Genomic DNA, 20603 nt, shown 5'->3' with positions numbered 1-20603 from the left:
AGAAGTGGAGCAGCAGGACTCAAATCAGCGCTTATGTGGGATGCCCATGTCTCAAGCAGTACCGTCTCTTGCTGTACCATAATGCAAACCCCAACACAATTATCTGAACACACAGAGATACACAGCCATTGGGCCATGAAAAGATATTTCTTACTGTAAATCAAAGAATGTGAGAGCCACATGTGTGAATGTTTTGTTCCCCCTAGATAGCTTTGCCTTCTGTAGGGCAACTAATTCATCTATTTGAAAAATCAATCTAAAAATGTCACTGTCTTTTCAGAGCCCTGTTTGCCTCCCCATCAGCTACGAGGGGAAAAAAAAATTAGTCTCCTTGTATGCTCAAAGCTGCTGTCCCTCCAGGCACCTCCTTTCTGCTCCCTCCTTATTAGCAAGTTCCCTCCACCCACACCCCCATATTTCACAACTCATCATTTGCTTCTTCCCTTTTCTAGAACTCACTTTCCTCTTACATTGCCTGAGTGGCTTCATCTCATTTTTGGGAAGAGGATATTCTGAAACTGTAAGCCATGCCCCTGATTCAGGCTCTTCTGGTAAGGAGGTTCCTGAAGCCCCCAGCCTACCTCTTAGCAAAATACTAATATTGTTCTGAATGCTGCTCATTCTCAAGAAGCTTGTCCCAATACAGGTCAGTTCTTCTGCGGAGTCTCCCTTGGATGAGTAAGACATGCGAGGACCCCAGTGGGCCTGGCTGGCAGGTGTTCAATTGACCTCAAGGGAAGGTCAGCTGAGTCTCACATAGCTCCTCTCAGAACTTCTGGGAATGCTTCGGATGTCAGAGCAAAGCACAGGGCACTAGAAGTCAATGTGAAAAAATTTCCCCTCCTACATAAGAAGGAAATATGTCTCTCTCTCACTTTGATGGAAGGGACAATCCTGAAAGAAATAGGCTATGGTTTTATGCTGCTCCCCACCACCTAATTTAAGTAAGAACAGAGCCCTCATGTCTTAGCTGTACTGCCCTTCATGACCCTGCCGGGCTGCTCCAAGGTCAGAAGAGTGACTTTATGTTGAAATAGTAGTTGGCCCCCTAATGAGTGGATGAGATGTTGCTGAAGGGGCTCAGCATCCAGCCCCACTGGCTATGTTGAGTTCCAAACTGTGGGATGCCCTTTAGGCAGCCAGGGAGTTGATACAGCCCTTACTGTCCTCACATCCTGCTAGAGCTGTCTTCTTTATCATCTTCTCCCGTAAATCCCAAGGGTGGAGCCCCTGTCCTCCCTCGCCAGCTCATGCCACTCTCTTACTCACTTTTGTTTCTCCTCTTCTGTACAAGGGAATAAAATCTCACTAATCCCGTCTTTTGTGCTTTGAGCCAATTCTGTTGTGTTGTCTTATGGTCTTGGGCTGAGAGCTACCTCAGCACTCAACATCAACCCCTGGACTGTGAAACTAATGAGAAAAGCAAAATGACTTCAAGTAAAAGGAAGTGGTTTGTGTTGTGGAGAGAAACTTGGAAAGAAATACCACCCAGAACACTAGCGGCTCTATTCATGCCACTGTCTGTAGCTGGGTTAACACATTGCAAAATAACCAGTCAATTTAGTTAATTCCATCAAATGGTTAGTAAATTGAGTAAAGAGGAAGGGAAAATAAACAATTGGGCTGGGGGTGACTGGTTAAGCTTTGGAGAGAACCTTAACATCACTCAGTTTTAGGGAATAACCTCATCTCAAGCAGATGTGTACATCTAGTTTGCAAATTCTATTAGCTATTTCACTACGAAAATATAGTTTTGGACTCCAATACAGTGGTTCAATCCTTAAATCCTCACCTTGCATGCACCAGGATCCCATATGGTCATCGGTTCACGTCCTGGCAGCTCCACTTCCCATCCAGCTCTCTGCTTGTGGCTTGAGAAAGCAGTCGAGGACGGCCCAAAGTCTTGGGTCCCTGCACCCTCGTGGGAGACCTGGAGGAAGCTCCTGGCCCCTGCCCTCAAATGGGCTCAGCTCTAACCATTGAGGCCATTAGGGGAGTTAACCAGCAGAAAATCTTTCTGTCTCTCCTCTCCATAAATCGAATCTGCCTTTCCAATAAAAATAAATCTTCAAATGTATGTGTATATATATTTAATGCATGTAGGTTATTTTTGCCAAGTGTACTTTTTACATTTTTTTTAAAGATTTATTTTTATTATTTTTTATTGGAAAGGCGGATATACAGAGAGGAGAGACAGAGAGGAAGATCTTCCATCCGATGATTCACTCCCCAAGTGAGCGCAATGGCCGATACTATGCCAATCCAAAGCCAGGAGCCTCTTCCGGGTCTCCCACGTGGGTGCAGGGTCCCAAAGCTTTAGGCCGTCCTCGACTGCCTTCCCGGGCCACGGGCAGGGAGCTGGAAGGGAAGCGGAGCAGCCGGGATTAGAACCGGCGCCCATATGGGATCCCGGGCGTGCAAGGCGAGGACCTTTAACCACTTGCGCCACCGCGCCGGGCCTGACTTTTTACATTTTTTTAAAGATTTATTTATTTTTATTACAAAGTCAGATATACAGAGAGGAAGAAAGACAGAAAATCTTCCGTCTGATGATTCACTCCACAAGGCCGCAAGGGATGGAGCTCAGCCAATCTGAAGCCAGGAGCCAGGAGCTTGGAGCTTCTTCCAAGTGTCCCCTGCAGATACAAGTCTTTGGGCCGTGCTCGACTGCTTTCCCAGGCCACAAGCAGGGAGCTGGATGGGAAGCGGGGCCCATATGGGATTCTTATATGTGCAAGGCAATGATTTTAGCCACTGTGCTACCCTGCTGGGCCCTAAACACATGTTTTACAGTACAATAGTCATAATAAAATTTATCATGTTAACCATTTACTTATATAGGTCAGACATTAAACTCATTTTTAGTAGAATCATCTTCTGCTATCCATCTTCCAATTTTTTGGTCTTTGCAAACACAAACACTTAAGTACATTAGACAAACAGTAACTCTTCATGCCCCCTCTCTAGCCCTGGCAGCCACCATTCTATTCCTTAACCCCTGGACCTTGGGCTCAGTCGCTCTTTCATTTAATAAAAAAGAGGGACCACTGCAGACTAATGAGATTGCTTCTGTATTTGCAAGACTTCTTGCATGCATGTGATTGAGTTTATTAAAGATTAAAAAATAGTAGAAAATGGGGTTAGATAACAGTTAGAAGTGGAAATGTGTGAAAGTTTTCATCCTGGGTCTTCCATCCCAGGCCTCAGCAACCTATCCATGGATTCACTCAATTCTTTCGCATGAAGAAGTTGATCTTTCCAGTCATTTCCATGTTGTAGATCTGCCTGCAAGTTTCATAGCTTTCCCATTGTCACCTGTGGCATGGTGTCTCATTGTACCTCCGTTGCTTACTGTCCTTCATAGGTCCATCCGCAGTGAGGATTCTGTTCAGGGTCCTGTAGGCACCCTCCACCTTTCCTCCCTGCACCATTACAGTCCTGGTAATGAACTTCAGGTGTTTCGCCATGACCTTCAATCAAGTCTTTCCTTGGCAGGAGCTGCCTGCCCACTGCCCGCGCCAGCCCCGGCACCCCAGCCTCCTGTGGCATCCTCACCACCCCCCAAGTATACTTAAGCATGTAGCAATAATGTAGTCATAATAGCAGCTTGGATCGTAATGTGGGAAAGGTAACGTTAAAACCATAAGCAGGAACTCATGTCTTTGGCTCTTTATCCCTGCACTGTCTGGATAGCTCTCTCCCTGCCTTTTCCACTTTGTGCAATTCTTGACCCTTCTGTTTCTCTCTTTCCTCACCTCAGTCACACCAATTTGAACTTTGTGCCAGGAGCTGTATTGACACTCGGGCACATGCGATCATCTTTCATTCTCACAAGAACTCTATGAGACAGGTAGAATTTGGGTCCCCATTTTAGAGGAGAAGGTACAAGGCTCCGACAACTTGAAGACATTTCTCATAGTCATTCTGAAATCTCCTAGAGACAGGACTCAAATCCTGACAATTTTATTTCAGATCCCACACCCAGAAGACAGTGCATTTCTGTCTTCCTCAAATGTCATTCCAGTTGCTTTAGATGCTTCCACATTCTTTGCTTCTCTCGTGTTTCCCACTGGGCTGTAAACCTCATTTCCTTTCCTCATATCCTCTGCCTCTTCTTTCCCAGTTTTCTCACAGTTTCCTTTATTCCCATGTTTCTCTGAATCTCCCATTCCTTATCTAAATATATGTCCTTTCCTTTACTTCAAGCTACTCATCCCTAACTCTCTAATCCTGTCTCCTTCTCCCTCCTGAAGGCTCTTTGTTCTTCACAAACAGCACCTCCCAGGTCCAGAATCTATCATTCTATATTCTACTTCCCCAGCATCCCTTCTCTAAGTTAAAAAGCAGTGCTCGTCCTTAAGTATAAGACAGGGGAAAGCTATGTTTAGTGATGACAGCCTACAACGTCTGTTCTCAGACACAGGAATCATCAGTGATCAAAAGAGGAATTTCATTCCTACCAGAGGTCTCCCAAATTACATCAGTGCTGAACTTCACATGGTCTCTGGTGACTAGAGAAAGAAAATGCCCCTCTCTAAGGTCACGGCCAGGAAGTAAGTAGAGAACGTCGGATAAGCACATTGACTAGTCATATTTCATTTTTAGGGAAGATTGGGGGTATCCTGTGATTTAATGCTTTAAACAAAATCATATTTACACAGGTGGATAGCTATGACAATACAGAGACCTTTCATTTCTTAGAATTAAAGCTACTGGATGACTTTTTCCTAGAAATTCCGAGTTCTAGGGATTCCAGATTCACAATCTATTGGCAAAGAACACGTGTCTTTTGTATGCTCTCATCAGCTCAAACTATGGTAACACCCTCATTTGGTCAGATTGGTTATTGGAAATAACCGTCAACATAACTGATTCTTTTTTCAAGATTTGTTATTTTTTATTGGAAAGGCAGATCCACAGAGAGAAGGAACTCAAGATCTTCCATCTTTTTATCCACCCCCCCAGATGGCCACAATGCCCAGAACTGAGACAATCCACAGCCAGGAGCCAGGAGACTCTACCAGATCTCCCACGTTGACACAGGGTCCCAAGGCTTTGGGCTGTCCTTTACTGCTTTCTCAGATTACCAGCAGGGAGCTAGATGAGATGTGGAGTAACCAGCAACTATATGGGATCCTGGCACTGGTAGGTGGAGGATTAGCCAATCAAGCTATTGTGTCAGGTCCAAAATAACTGAATCTTGCATGGATTCAGGTAGGCTGAGATGTATACATTCTAAGAAGTTACCAGAATTCTGAAAACCTGAAATGTCATCTTTGATAGGAGATAGGGTTTTCTTGGAATTCTGTCCTTTCTTTGTGTATTAACACAATTCCCTCTTGGAGACAGTCCTACTTCTCTTCACTGTTTCTCATTATCCTAGTGTGTACATTACTTGCTGTAGTCACTGTTTCATTTAGGGGATCTATATGTTATCATTATACTTTGTTATTCTTTCCCTGCTACCAATTACCGCCTTTGCAATTTCTGATACAATAGCAATTAGAATCTACTAATGCATAAATACTTCCCAATGTACTCAGCCATTGTAGGCTATAGGATTCTAGTGAACCCCAAATTCCCTTCAGTGGGTCGGATCACAGACCTGGCCCATTGAACAATGGAGAAGGCATTCTTGACCAGATGATTTCTTTAGAGCTATTAGGATTAAACAGTGACCGTAATGAAACATTGTCCTTGTCTTCAGTCCCTATAATCTAGGCGCCAAAAAACAAAAAGATTGGTATTCATCAAATAATATTAATATTAATATGAAGGGAAAATTCCAAGCAAGTTGAAGGCCAGAGAAAATCCAGTCTTGCCATATTCCTGGAGTCTCACTGGAAAATAAATGCTTCTGTGTGGTGGCATGGAGCTAATGAGAAGATGTTAAAGGCATTTTGGCCGGTGAAGAAGAACAATTGGGTACCACAAACTGTTTCTTCTACTGCTTCACTCAGTTCTTAGCGGGTTCTGTTGCAAAGCTTAAAAGGCAAGTGCTGGCTTTTCTTCCTTCTGTTCTCACCCAAAAAAAGGGATCTTCCCCCTCCCCACCCTCCTTCCAAGGCTGCCACCAACAGCACACAGACATCTTCCTTCCAGCCCTCAAGCTCTGAACTTAGACCTCCCATGTGGCAGGAATCAAGGACTAATCCATCAAGTTGGCTGGATTTCTAACACTCTCATATGCAGGGCCTGGGGCCTCTTGTGTAGCTAATTCCTGTACTTGCATTTGATACCCCTAGAGCCAAAATCATCTCAGTGCAAATAATTCCAAATAATTGCCTAAAGGGCACAATAAAGATATCTGGGTTAAGAAAAAAAAAATGTACTCTTGAGTCTGTGGTTCCCTTGCAAGGCTCAATGACAGGGGACATCCTCTGGAACAACTTTGCCAAACCAATGTGAGTTGTAGTCCAGCTTGGTCCCAAATCTGTTGGCAAGAAAATTTCAAAGCTGGTAAGAGAGAAGGACAATGTTTACTCTTGTCTTTTAATTACAACCACAGAGAACCAGCCCCCAGGACCAATGTGAAAACAAAAAATTCTTTAGGACTGATTTTTTTTTTTGTACTCTAAAAATTCTAAATCTCCATCCCAGTATCACTCAAGCTCTTTACAACCCCTGTTTGTCCCTAGGCTGTAACTTGTGCCTGGAATTCCCACTCCAAGGCTCCCTTGTGGTATTTTTAATAGTGTTGTTTGATGCTGCAGCCAGCTTCTCTGTGGTTTGGGAGTTAAATGGCTACAGTGATGTGGTGTGCTATAATAGCTCTTGGAGGAATGTTGGGACAAATTAAATTCCAAATCAGATAGCACCTGAAAGAACCTGGTTTTTTCAGTGAAAGAACTTAACTACTGTAGAAAGAAGAACACAGCATATAAACCTAAATGATGAAGAAATATCAGACTTTTGATCAAACTGAGTTTGAAATTGGTTTTGGACTCAAATGCAGGGAATTCACCTTGATTCACTGACTTTGCCACCTACATCTATCTCCCTTGTTCGCTTTGCTGCCTAGTTAAGTCTAAGGATATGTGTTCATTTAAGAGAAAAATGGTACTGCCCAGGGTGGAGGGGAATAATGTATGCCTTTGCTTAATGCACCAAACCCTACCAGTAAGTCATTGCCAAGTTTAAGTAATTATTACCACTATTACCAGATAAGCCTGGGATCTCCTGTTCATATCTGGATGTCAAGCTAAGCACACATGCTACAGGATTCTACAGCCTGATACTGGTCAGCTTCTACTTAGAGCAATGGTTCAACCTCGTTGGTTTGTTTGAATCAATATGGTTTTAGAGCATATTTATGCTACTATGTAAGACTAACTCTTAAAAAACTATATGGGCCAGGTACAGTAGCCCAGTGGCTAAAGTCCTTGCGCTGCATGTGCCAGAATCCCATATGGGCAGCAGTTGATATTCTGGCTGCTCCACTTTCTCTCTGGCTCCCTGCTTGTGGCCTGGGAAAGCAGCAGAGGATGGCCCAAAGCCTCGGGACTCTGAACCCCCATTGGAGACTTGAAAGAAGCCCTTCGCTCCTGGCTTTGGATCAGCTCAGCTCTGTGTGGCCACTTGGGGAATGAACTAGAAGATGGAAGATCTTTCTCTCTGTATCTTCTTGTCTCTGTGAATCTGCCTTTCCAAGAAAAAACCAAAACAAACAAATTTAAAAACCTCTACATATACACATATATGTGAGTATTAGCACACACACACAAATTAAAAAATGTGTTCCATTTTGGTAAGTAGTTTTTATTTCCAGTAGGCCTTTATGATAGCCCTATAGAATAGTCTGTCACATATTCAATTTCTTTTAAAGAATTTTCATTTGTCATATATTTATCCCAGGGAGAAATGAGTCATTTATAAAATGCATATAATAACCAATTAACAGCAAATAACTTGTGTTGGATGCTAACCATGCCAAGGTCTGTCAAGGCTAAACTTTTTATTTGTGGCATAATCTCACTTTTAACACATTGTGTAGAAATATAGGTCTGTTGTGATTGTTTCCATAATGCAGATAAAAACCCTGAAGTTTAGAGAAGAGAACTAACCATTGAGGACTTAGACAATCTTTACAGTCTCATTGGAAAGAAAGGAGTCCTTTCAAATTGAACCATGAAGTCGTTATAAATGTGTTCCTAGTTACAGTATTTCTCATTTCTCAAGTAAAGCAAAGTCCCTGTCACCAAAATCCCAATATCTGAGTCAGGATTTTTGGAAAAAATACGTGTGTTTCCAGTTAAAGATAAGTTATCTCTATCATTGCTTTGATTGAATCACCATGTCAGGATTATTGGCTTCAACTCCAATTCATTCCCTTTCTAACGGGAAATCATTCAGATGTAAACCCAGTAGCATGTTAAGAAGTTGTTGAAAATCTCATAACAAAAAATCATTGGCTGGTGGTGGCTTCCAATGGTGTGGGAGAAACGTAGAACTCTTTTGTTAACTTGAGGGACTGTGGCCACCATACAATGGGAGAGTCAAGAAAAAGCTACCCAAACTATAGGGTTTTATGTGATTTTATGTGCTGGTTCATGTCCCAGATGCCCCATTTCCCATCCAGCTCTCTGCTGGTAGCCTGAGAAAGCAGTAAAGGACAGCCCGAAGCCTTGGGACCCTCCACCCACATGGGAGACCTTGAAGAAGCTCCAGACTCCTGGCTTCAGATCAACTCAGCTCCAAGCCACCGTGCTCACTTGGGCAGTGAACCAGCAGACAGAACTTTCTGTTTATATCTCCTTCACTCTGTTAATCTGCCTTTTTAAAAAAGTAAATGAATAAAATTAAAAAAAAGAATAGAAATACACTTGCCATTTTCAGGGATAATACCCAACGTGGGTTTGTAGATCATATACACACTAATTTTAAGTTGGCCTGTTCAGTCACTCTATCACCCAACTTAACCAAAAATTAAGGCAACTTTGACAAGTAATGTATCTTAGCAATTTCTGTAAGACTGAGTCTGTCATCGAAAGAACCTGAGACTTTAGAGAATATTTGAAATTTTAGAAGTATTCTCAATGTCAACTGAAAACTCAAAATATTTTTCTGTTTTTTAAAATGTAGTCTTTGTAACCTCTCAACTGTATTTTTTGTGGTATTATAAGGAATATTTAAAACAAAAGTATAAAGAAATTCACATTTTAAGTTTAAAAGGAACTCTCTTGTATCCTTCCTTCATTGTTGAAATTGTATGGGCCAAAGATATAAAAGAGATGTGCAGGGGAAATATGATTTTAACTCAAATATCCTCCTTTTCACACTGCCATTTATTATGTTAAGGTAGGGTTTTTGCTCAGGAAATGCATCAGTGGGTCATTCTTTGGTGCCATTTTTTTCCTGCAGGGAACTTTGACCAATTACATTGTCAATCTAAGTCCCACTACTCTGCTCCTAACAGCTTGAATGAGAAACTCCAAATCCAATTTGGAAATAAAAGTATCAAAATCCTTGCAACAGTATTCACTGGACTGAGTGAGTTGATTTGGAAGGGGCTGAATTGGACCACTTCCATTTCTTGGTGAAACAACTAGCTCATTTACAAAGAAACAGCTGTCTTTGGAATCCTCAGATCTCTGTCCTGCCTCGCCTACAGTAATTACCAATTATGCCTGGTTCCTTTTTTTTTTTTAATTTAAAATGTTTTAAGAGATCAGAGGCTTTCATACTTCAGAATTCAAAGTGTGTTCTTGCAAGGATCAATTTGTAATAGCTTCTTATGTAGTAGTGAAGCACATTTTATATATACACATATATTGGTATAAGCAAAATGATTACAGTGTAGCACTCTATTACAACATAATAGGGGGCCCGGCATGGTAACCTAGTGGCTGAAGTCCTCATCTTGCATGCCTCAAATGGGTGCCAGTTCATATCCTGGCTGCTCCACTTTCCATGCAGCGCTCTGCTTGTGGCCTGGGAAAGCAGCAGAGGACAGCCTAAGGTCTTGGGACCCTGTACCCATGCGCAAGACCCGGAAGAAGTTCCTGGCTCTTTACCTCTGGCCATTGGGGCCACTTAGGGAGTGAATCAGCAGATGGAAGTTCTTCCTCTCTGTTTCTTCTCCTTTTGTATTTTTGACTTTCCAATAAAAATAAAATAAATCTCTTAAAATACAGAATTAGGCAAGTGTCTTGCAAAATTAATATTTTGTAAAGCATCTGTAGGGAAAGTTGGAAAGGGGAACAGTGGATAAGTTTGCAATGATTATGTGTTTATTTTTTCAGGGTTTAATCAGAGCAGAATTATAGTATCTACGTTTTTTTTTTTCTTTTAAAATCTATTTACTTTTATTTAAGTGGGCTACATAGGAAGAAGCAGAGAGAGAAAAGAGACATCCTCTAATGTACTGCTTGACCCCTCAGATGATTACAGTGGTCAGGGCTAAGCCAGGTGATAGCTTCATCCAGATTTCCCACATGGCAGGGGTCCAAGCACTCGCACTGTCCTCCACTGTTTCTCGGGCACATTTGCAGGAAACCAGATGAAAAGTGGAGCAGCTGGGACTCAAATGGGTATCCATGTGGGATGCCAGACTTTCTGGTGATTATTTAACTCACTGCCCCACAACACTGGTCTCAGAATTAAGGTTTTTAAGCATACAAACCAACCACATGTTTTTAAAGTTTTCTTCAGTGTTTTGTAAATATATTTATGTGCATTAGAAATGCTGTATAATTTTCTAGGCATGAAATTATGTAAATGGGATCAGCAGTTTTCCATTAGGGCTTGCTAATATTAGATGTAGTACATCTCTTAAGTCAATCAAGCACACTTTTCAGGGCTGCTTCTGGCATCTATAAGGGGGTATTGCTTCATTCAGTAGATTTTATATATCTCTAGGAAAGACCTTTAGATTTGCAAGTGAAAGTAAAATTGCATGTCCAATTCGTTCTTTGAAATCTGATTTATTAAAAAAGAAATGCTCATGCAGGATGGGGGCCAGCATCGTGGAGCAGAAAATTATGCCAACGCCTGCACCACCAGCATCTCATATGAGTGCCAGCTCAAGGCCTATTGCTCACCTCCCATCCAGCTCCCTGCTGCTGTGCCTGGAAAAGCAGTGGGAGATGGTGTAGCTACCTGAGCTTCCCCTACCCATATGGAAACCCAGATGGAGTTCCTGGCTCCTGATTTTGGCTTGTCCCAGCCCTGGTGGTGGTGTCCACAACCTCTCTCACTCTCTCTGTCTTTCTTTCACCCTTCTGCCTTCCTACCCTTTCAAATACATTGAATGAATCTTTTAAAAATGATTCACTCAGGCCCAGCACAGAAGCCTATTGGCTAATGTCCTTACCTTGTGCACGCTGGGATCCCATGTGGGCATCATATCATGTCCCGCCCACCCTACTTCCCATCCAGCTCCAGCTTGTGGCCTGGGAAAGTAAAAGAGGATAGCCCACAGCCTTGGGACTCTGTACCGGTGTGGGAGACTTGAAAAAAGCTCCTGGCTCCTGGCTTTGGATCAGCTCATTTATGGCCAGTTTGGCCACTTGGGGAATGAATCAACAGATGCAAGATCTTTCTTTCTGTCTCTCCTCTCTGTATATCTGTCTTTATAATACAAATGAAATAAATCTTTTTAAAAGTGTAGTCCACTCAAATGATCAAGAACTCTTGGAGGAATATCGTCATCTCTGTGCATCAGAGTTGCAAAGCATCCATCCCTTCCCTGGAATCAAAATTGCAAAGGTCAAAACTTATGAGAGAGTAGGAGGAGGATTGATAGGCTTTGGAGCCTGCCAGATCTGGGCTTAATTCCAATTTCTTAGATGATTTACTTAGTAAATTCTAGAAAACAATTGGCCCTCTATGACTGTTGGCTCCATCATCTGTCTCACAGAACATTAATGACATCTCAAAGATTAGACCATGAAGAGAGCACAGGGCACAAAGAACATTCAGGGACTATCTCTTTGCACTTGAAAATGGTCATCCCGCTGTATCCATCCTTCAGCTTCTGCCTCCCTGGTCTCTCCAGGAGATCTGTAATAACAACAGCACATAACTGGAGCAATAGATCCTCACAAGAGCCGGGACATCTGTGCAATTATGTTTCAGCAACAGCAAAACATAGTTTAGTTTCTCAGTAGGGTTTTTTTTTTAAATATTTTTAAAAGATTTATTTATTTTTATTGGAAAGGAGGATATACAGAGAGGAGGAGAGACAGAGAGAAAGATCTTCTGTCTGATGGTTCGCTCCCCAAGTGGCCACAATGGTCAGTGCTACACCGATCCGAAGCCAGGAGCCAGGAGCTCTTCTGGGTCTCCCACGTGGGTGCAGGGTCCCATTGCCTTGGGCCGTCCTGGACTCCTTTCCCAGCCCACAAGCAGGGAGCTGGATGGGAAGCAGGGCTGCTGGGATTAGAACCGGTGACCATATGGGATTCCAGTGTGTTCAAGGCAAGAACCTTAACCACTACACACCATCGTGCTAGGACCAGGATTTTTAAATTTTTGTGGAAAGGAGGGTCTCTAAAAGGAAACTCCACCACTGACCTATGTTAAATATCCAAACCGAATAAGACAGCCCCAGCTTCTTTCCACATCTAGGCTGATTTTTCTCCTCATGTAATTTATCAGTGTGTAAGAGAGAGACGGAGAGAGAGGCAGAGAGAAAGAAATTTATATGTAACCTTTTTAATAATCTGTATGAAATCTACTTTTTTCTTACCTGAGCACAAGCTGCTATAGGAAAAAAAGGAGTACAAACTTTGTGAAATTCATGGCATTTAAATATAAAAACTCAATACAACTTGTAAGTTCTCAAAAGATGCTTGTTTAAAAAACACAAAACCCTATTAAAATGTGCAACTTATTCATTATGAAGGTAATTTCAGTGGCTGGAATATCATAGAGATTTATATTCAAACATTTTTCGTCTTTTTCTCAAACAAGTTAGTGAATGGATAGCATTTGTTGGTCTTTCTTCTTTGTTTCCTGGAGACACACATATACTCTTTATTCACCCTCTCTCATTTTGGTATTTTCTCAACATACCATTTACAGTCTTGTTGCTCGTCTGGAAAAGTCACTTGCTGTGAAATAACAGGCTGTGCGGACCTGAAAGATTCTTCTTGACCTTCAGGGCAATGGTCTGTTTGGGGGACAAAGGAGGTGAAGCCAGAACCAGCCAGTAACTGGCCCCAGTCCGCAGAGTTCCGGGCTGAGCTGTGGCCAGGGCGCTCTTTTTCTGACCCAAAGCATAACACTCCTGACTTTCTACGCAATTAGACGAATACAATCAAGGAAGAGGCTTCTTTTAAAAGCATCAGAGAAATTCCTGTTGATTTCTATATCTGGGTCTACATTCTGTAAAGCACGTGGCCCATGTCTGTAATAGGATTGACATGAAAACATGTGGTGGTGAAGGAGCTGAAATGTGTTTGTCTTACTCTGCCTGGAGAGTCAGCTTCCAGGGCAGAAGTCAACCAGCACCAGCTCTGTGCAATCAGCACGTTAGCTTCTACCATCTTTCCCAAATTCAAAGCTCTTCATTGGTTGTAAGATCAGCTTATCAAACACTGTCATTTACATAAAATAATTGCAAACCATGTTGAATCAAATTATTGCTTAAATACCCATTTGTTGAGTTCGGGAGAGTATTGGAGTCTCCTTTGCTCTATCACTTTGCAATGATATGAGCACTGTAGTATGTTTTATAGCATTGCATTAATTAAAATATCTATAGAGTACTTGCTGTGTCACAGGTACCATCCAAGTTTTCTTATGTACCTAATATCATTTAATCTTGACAATTATGCTTGGAGATAGTATTATCCTCATTTCACTATGAGGATATGCGGTCTACTTTAATGAACTACCTCAAGGACATGCGTAGTGTAAGTGGCATAGCCGGAGTCAGGATTGGGTCAGGCACTCTCAATAACCTCTTAATCCCTATGTCAAATCAATTTCTCTATCCATGCTCTCCTTGTGCTTGAGCCTTAAGCTGATTTATTCATGGTGACATCTTAGCTTCTTCAAAGTAGAACTCTTACTGTAAAAGCCAGTCAAAGGGACTGAAGTTTGCATCTGAATAACCATTAAGGATTACGGAACACTTAAAGTATTCCTAGGAGAAAGAGGGGAGGGGCAGTGGAGAGCAATGGGAAAAAAAAGAAAAAGAAAGATGATCTGTAGAACCTCTATTAATAATTCTTATTTTTCATAAATATAAATTTTGGACCCCGTCTCACAGGGCTCTATTATATTCCCACCTATCCCCACAGTAATCTATTCCTTCTAGATCATTCTTTTATTTTGAAGATTTACTTCTTTGTTGTTGTTTTTTTTTTTAATCTCAAAGGCAGAGTTACAGTGAGTCCACTGGTTCACTCCCCAAATGAACCCAACACCTGGGGCTGAGTCAAGCAGAAGCCAGGAGCCTGGAGCTTCTCTCAGGTCTTTGTTGGGATGGCAAGGGGCCACATACTTCCACACCACCTTCCGGGGCCCAGGAGCAGGGAGCAGCATCAGTTAGGATACAAATGGGCACCTGTAAGAGATGCTGATATTCCAAGGGGCCACACTGCCTGCTGTACCACAATGTCAGCCCCAGTTGTTCCTTTAAGATGATATCGAAGAGGGAAAGAAATGACATTTTTTTCCTACCACTTATTTTCCTACAGTGACTGTCCATGTAACATTTGTTGACTCATTTTCTTACCTGAGTTTCAAGGCTTGTACAGAGATAATACGGGAGAGCCAAATTGAGTAACTAGGTCTTCAATTTGGAAGTGGGCAGGCAGGTCAGGGAAATGTCAGGGCTTGACTTGAGAAACACAGGCTAATCATACCTTGTGTGTTGAAGAGACCCGATCACGGGAAACCTTGAAGGAAAGAAGGCCCCTGGAAAGAGAACCTCCCATCCCTCAGGCCTTGAAAGCCCATTTGAAAGTGCACAAGTGTGGGTATTGGGGGGGAAAATGCCGAAGATGATTAAGACATCACGCCAGCTTTCTGGAGCAAATGGTCTGTCCGTCAATGCCCAGGCCATCTTCTCTTCCACGCGCCCGATGTATCAGCATTGAAAAATGTCATTTAGCTCCAGAAATCTTTTCTTCAGAGAGATGTGATTCCCAAAGGGGTTCTGGCTCTGGGTGTGTTAGCACAGCAGAGAGCTGCTTTAGGGGAAATTTTGGCTGGAAGGCGTGGAGTTTCCCTCTTGCTGTTCCTCAACTCTGCTTTCTGGAAAGGCCTCTCAGGGGATTCATCAGCGCCTTTGACACACTGAGGAACAAGATCCTGAAGGTCATGAAGCCTTCACTTGGTTAATAACAGACTCTGTGTCCTTGGAAGAATTATTTTCTCTCTCTGGGTCATACCAATAAAACACTAAGACCTAAACTACTTGAAAGAGGTAGTTGTGATCAGCTGAAAAGTGCTAACTCAAGTTGTTTAGACAAGCAGGTTATCTACAGAAAAGGAACAGGAAGCTTTAGACCATGGTATAAATTACTCTCTGGGATACATTTTATTATCTAAGTGCAAAGAAGTGAGTTTCTAGTCGTAAAATTCCAGGTAATAATATTTGAAGCGATTGCATTTTTGTTAGGAGTTGAAAATTGCTGAACAAATTGCTGTTGTTGAGTGTAGCAGTTAAGTTTCCTTTCCGCCTGAATCCTCGGTAACTTTCATTCTGCCACATAAGTGAAATATGTATTTATAGTTTCTATCTCACTGTCCCCTGCTGATAGGTAGGGGACTTTCTGATTTTGCAAATGGGAACCTGAATTCCTAGAAATCAATTTTGGTCTCAGAGGCTCACTCTGATGAGTCTTGCCTTCAGCCAGACATCTGCAGCTTTCCAAGGGGGGCTGTGTGCTTGACCCTGAGATGTAAAACCTTTTATGACAAAAATCACATGCAGGAATGCACCTTTTCCATTAGTATGACCCTATTGTCATGATTGCAGAGGTTTGCTAGCCCCCTCAGGTTCTTGTCCCTCTGACAGAAACACTTGGACCGAGCAGAAACAGATGTCTTGTGACCACGTCTGAAGAATATCAAGGACCAAAAATGTTCAAGGGCCCGGTGCGGTTAGCTTAGCAGCTAAAGTCCTCACCTTGCACAGGCCGCGATCCCAAATGGGCACTGGTTCTAATCCCGGCAGCCCTGCTTCCTATCCAGCTCCCTGCTTGTGGCCTGGGAAAGCAGTCGAGGACGGCCCAAAGCCTTGGGACTCTGCACCTGCTGGGAGACCTGGAAGAGGCTCTGGACTCCTGCTTTCAGATCAGTGCAGCTCCAGCTGATGTGACCATTTGGGGAGTGAATCAACAGACGGAAGATCTTCCTCTCTATTTCTGCTCCTTTCTTAATTATCTTACTTTCAAATAAAAAATGAATAAATATATCTTTAAGAAAAATGTTTTAGAACAATTTCCTCTTTGTCCCAATTAGTTTCTGTCCTTCTTTACTGGAGCTTGTAATAAGGTACTCCTTAGTTTAAGAGCTTCAACCCTCCCTGTTGGTATTCATTGTGTAAAATGAATGTATGAGTATAAGGATCTAATATTTCTAAGCAAAAGAAACACTAGAATGGCCATTTAATTTGCAGCCCAAGAAAGAAATCAACTCTACCATCCCTTAGTATGTATACCAATCCACCCTAACCACCAGTGAGCTCTGAAATTGGATCCAGTTTGCAAGAAATGACTTGAGTGAAACTTATGGCCACATTGAAATGTTTACAGCTAAAGAAAGCCCCTAGCCAGACAGCATCTCAGGCTTCAAAGTCTGATCATTGGACACAAGCACCATGTTCCCCAGTTACCATGGAAGTGTCGCTCTACCTGCTACATGGGTCCCCAGCACCTCTAGCTGATGGATGTCTTTTAGCCGAACTACCTATTCATATGGGGCCACACCCTCCTCCGATATTAGACTTGTGGTTCTCAGTTTGGGAAATGAAAGATTATTTTACCATTGTGTTCCTCCCCTTTATAAGGTGGACCCGTGTTCCTGAAATTTCTTATCTGTACTCTTGTAACTTCGCATTTCAAACTTGTTTCTAGGCATAAATGCAATCGTGGGAAAATTAAGGCCTAGGAAAACCTTGGCTTTATTGTATGGCCATTTGACATTAAAAATTATGGCAGGAAAAGGTTTTGTTCCTCCTAGGAAAAGCTCCCTGTTCACCACCTGGCCTCTGACTGCAATCTCAGATAGTTCTCAAATGCAGGTCTCATCTTGTTAATGTCTCTTCAACAGTCTGCAGTGCCACTGGGCAAAAGCTTAACTTCCTTCATCTTCACCTAGAGATAGTGTCCTGTGGTAAAATGATTAGGGTCTGGAGGACCAGATACACCTGGCCTCATATGGTAGGTCACCTTAGAGATAGCCTTTCTCAGTTTTTGCTTCCTCATGTGTGTAATGGATAAACATCTTCATGGAGTTCTTGGAATAGTCATGTGAGATACCAGTGAAAAAGGCCTGCACAAAAACATGCCCAGTAAGTGTAACTGCCTTTATCTCACCCTTCCCTCATAATCACTCGTCCTCAGGCCCCTTCCTTCCACATTCATTCCGGTCTTTTCGTGTGCTCTTTGAGTCTAACCTCAAGCCAAGTTGCCCCAAAGCACCAGCAGTTCTGCATGCAGTGTGCCTCCGCATCTGCATTCCAGATAGCTCAGCACCTGCTGATTGAGGGAAACTTACATGGAAAATATTTAGGAAAAAAAAAATGCTCTCTTTCTTTCTCTCGCCTTCTTTTTAAAAAGCTATGTTTATTTATTTATTTGGAAGGTACAGTTACAGAGTGGGAGGCAGAGGCAAAGAGAATTCTTCCATCCACATCTTTCATGTGGGTACCAGGCCCAAGGATTGGGTTGTCTTCTGCTGTACTCCCAGGTGCATGAGCAGGAAGCTGGTTCAGAAGTGGAGCAGCAGTGGGACTCAAATCGGTGCCTATACGGGATGCTGGTGTTGTAGCATGTTCCAAAATATTGTCTCTATACTAAATACAAATAAAGATTATTTTGTCATTGTTTCCTAAAAATTTAGCATAGTAACTGTTTCCATGACATATAGGTATTGTAAGTCAATTAGAGAAGATTTGAAGTATACAGGAGACATTGTGGGTTTATGCAAATAAAGTCTCCTTTTATATCAGACACTTGAGCTTCCTTGTGTGCTTTGCTGTCCACATGGGTGTAAACAAGTCCCGTGGGGACACTGAGGGCTGACTGTGCTGTTCCGTCACCCAGGAAGTCTTCTATAGCACTCATCTTTGAAAAACATCGAGGTGTCTACTTGCCCTTTGAGACAGCAATGCCTGAATTCCTCCTGAATTGAAGCTTTCCTCCTCTGGGATATCTTTCCTAGCTGTTTATTCTTATAACATCATCATATTAGTTGGATTTTTTTTTCTGTCCACTGTAATGTGTCCATAAAATATATGAGAGTGGGCCCTAGGAAATCCCAGGGCCCCACTCATGTCCTAGTAAATGTAGGTTAAGTGAGTGATCCAGAGAGGAGAATAAATAGGATGCTGAAAACAAAAGAGAGAGAGAGAGAGTAACATCAACACGTAGCTAGTAGGCCAAAAAAGCAACACACTCATCTCACAAAGGGGCAAAAATGTTGAAGGCAAGCCAGTCGATGGCTTGTAAATAGCACTGAATGTTTTGTCTCCTGGAAGTCTAGAAAATGTAATCAAGCTAAAATGCTTCAGTTTCGCTACAGTAAATGGTTACTGTGGGTATATATGTGCAATGAACACCAGTATCGTTATGAGAAACACATGCGCTGCACAGCCATGCTTCGCATGCTGTTCTCAAATAGAAAACAGTACTCAAGTGCCAGGTCAGAAGGGGAGCAACACGTGTCCCCAGTGTTTGGCTTCCCTTTTGCCATGGAAACAGTAAACAATGGACATATCCCTTAACCTCCTTAGAGTTGATAAGAGTCATCTCAGGCACCACCGAACTGCACCTGCAACTGGGAATAATTCAAATCTTTTGCTGCTAGTCAGTTATTCCCATAGAGTATTCTGGGTCATATGGAAAGTGTCAGAAACATGTAAATTATTGATGACATCTCTAAACCTAGTAGGTCCTTGATGTTGATATGTTTAACTTTGAAACCTTTCCCCCCATAATGCTCCCTTTTTAAGATCAAACTGAATTTTGTAGAGACCAATTCAGCTTTCCCATGGAATGCTAATTTAATCCCTTCCCATCCACACCATGTCAATTTTTTTTTTCTGTTAAAAAGCCTTTGAATATAATATTGCTACCCTATTAATAATTTGCTTTTTCCTTCTTAGGCAGAGACCCTTTTCCCAGTTCTTTCACGATAGTGTCTTTTCTCCCATAAAGCTACACAGCAGCCCCAGAACATCTTCAGTTTTAAACATCCTGAACCAAAAAGCATCACATCACCAGAATAAACATGGAAATCTTTGAACAAAGGAGAGAGATGGGAGGAAGGTCAGGATGTTGGGCTGTGCAAAGTCGAGGAAGCTCAATGGCATCAAGCCAGAGGTGCAGAGAAGTAGGGAGAAGGGTCGCACAGAAAGCATCTGCATTACTGCTTTGCTGCAGGTGCTTCTGAGCCTGTGCGGTGACTCCAAGGTAGGCTGTGGTGACCACGTGTTTAAGTTGGCCTGGGATAAAAGGATTTCTTTGGGCATAAGATATTTAGCGCGAAAACTTGACCAGCCTTAATCAAAGTGGGAGAAGTTGGACACCATATCTTCCCTCTTGCTTCTCTCTCTCTTTTCCCCATCCTTCTTCTCTCTCCCTCTTCTTCATTCTCTTTCTCCCTCCCCTCATTTATAAACCATCATTCCTTTGAAGATATGCTCTAGTCTTCAATATTTCCTGATTCTAATATACAGCCCCATTATCATATTGAAGCCATCAATATTCTATGGCATGTCCTCAGTGGGTTAGGTGCCTTTAATGAATGTTTGAGTTATGATAATCTCAACTTACTATGGTTTATGGGGAAGTAGCTCCATTGAAAGTGCACTAGCAGCTGTAGGTGTCACCTGGGCCAATTCTAATTGCTCTGTCATGATTAACTGGAATAAAAATTTCTTGCAAAACTTACCAGAGTATGACAAATACTATCCTGCACAAACTTCTTTTCATTTAATAATATATCTCGGGACTTCTTGTTATGGGCTTCTACATAGATGATGATCTGCCTTATTCTTGTTACCTGATGCATAATATTCTATGTGGTAGTCTATTTGGTTCTATTGGTAGATTTGTGCAGTATTCTGCTACCAGGGATAACATTGCAAAGATCCTTGCACCCGAACATCCATGTGAGTATATCCATTGAGTAGATCCTTAGCTGTGAACTGGAGTTGAAATTCTCATACATATTGCCAAGTTATCTCTTTAAAAACCTACACTAAGTTACAATCTCAGCGTCAAAATGAGAAATGCCTGTGTTTACACATTGACGGACAATGGGGGTCACAACCAACATATTTAGTTTTGAAGTCTAACTCCATTTCATATAAAGTTGGTCACCTTTTTGTAGTTTATTCACCCTTCCCCATGGCAGATTCATTGTTGTCTTTATTATGCAGATATAAAAATGAACCTTCCCTTTTTGTAAAATTTTTCTGTATC

The 20603-nt window shown here is 42.1% G+C and overlaps 1 protein-coding gene and 1 pseudogene across 7 annotated transcripts in view; one reads left to right on the top strand and one right to left on the bottom strand.

The window, feature by feature from the left end:
• The window catches only part of PDE4D (phosphodiesterase 4D), a 1371497-nt gene that overhangs the window by 1205202 nt on the left and 145692 nt on the right, over positions 1–20603 (top strand). The window lies entirely within an intron of this gene.
• Positions 3204–3467, bottom strand: LOC121154556 (annotated as a pseudogene).

This window comes from Ochotona curzoniae, unplaced genomic scaffold, assembly GCF_017591425.1.
Source record: "Ochotona curzoniae isolate NIBS_2020 unplaced genomic scaffold, NIBS_Ocur_1.0 contig_2754, whole genome shotgun sequence".
NCBI lineage: Eukaryota > Metazoa > Chordata > Mammalia > Lagomorpha > Ochotonidae > Ochotona > Ochotona curzoniae.
Note: the sequence above shows the minus strand (reverse complement) of the source record. Positions and strands in the feature narration are given on the sequence as shown.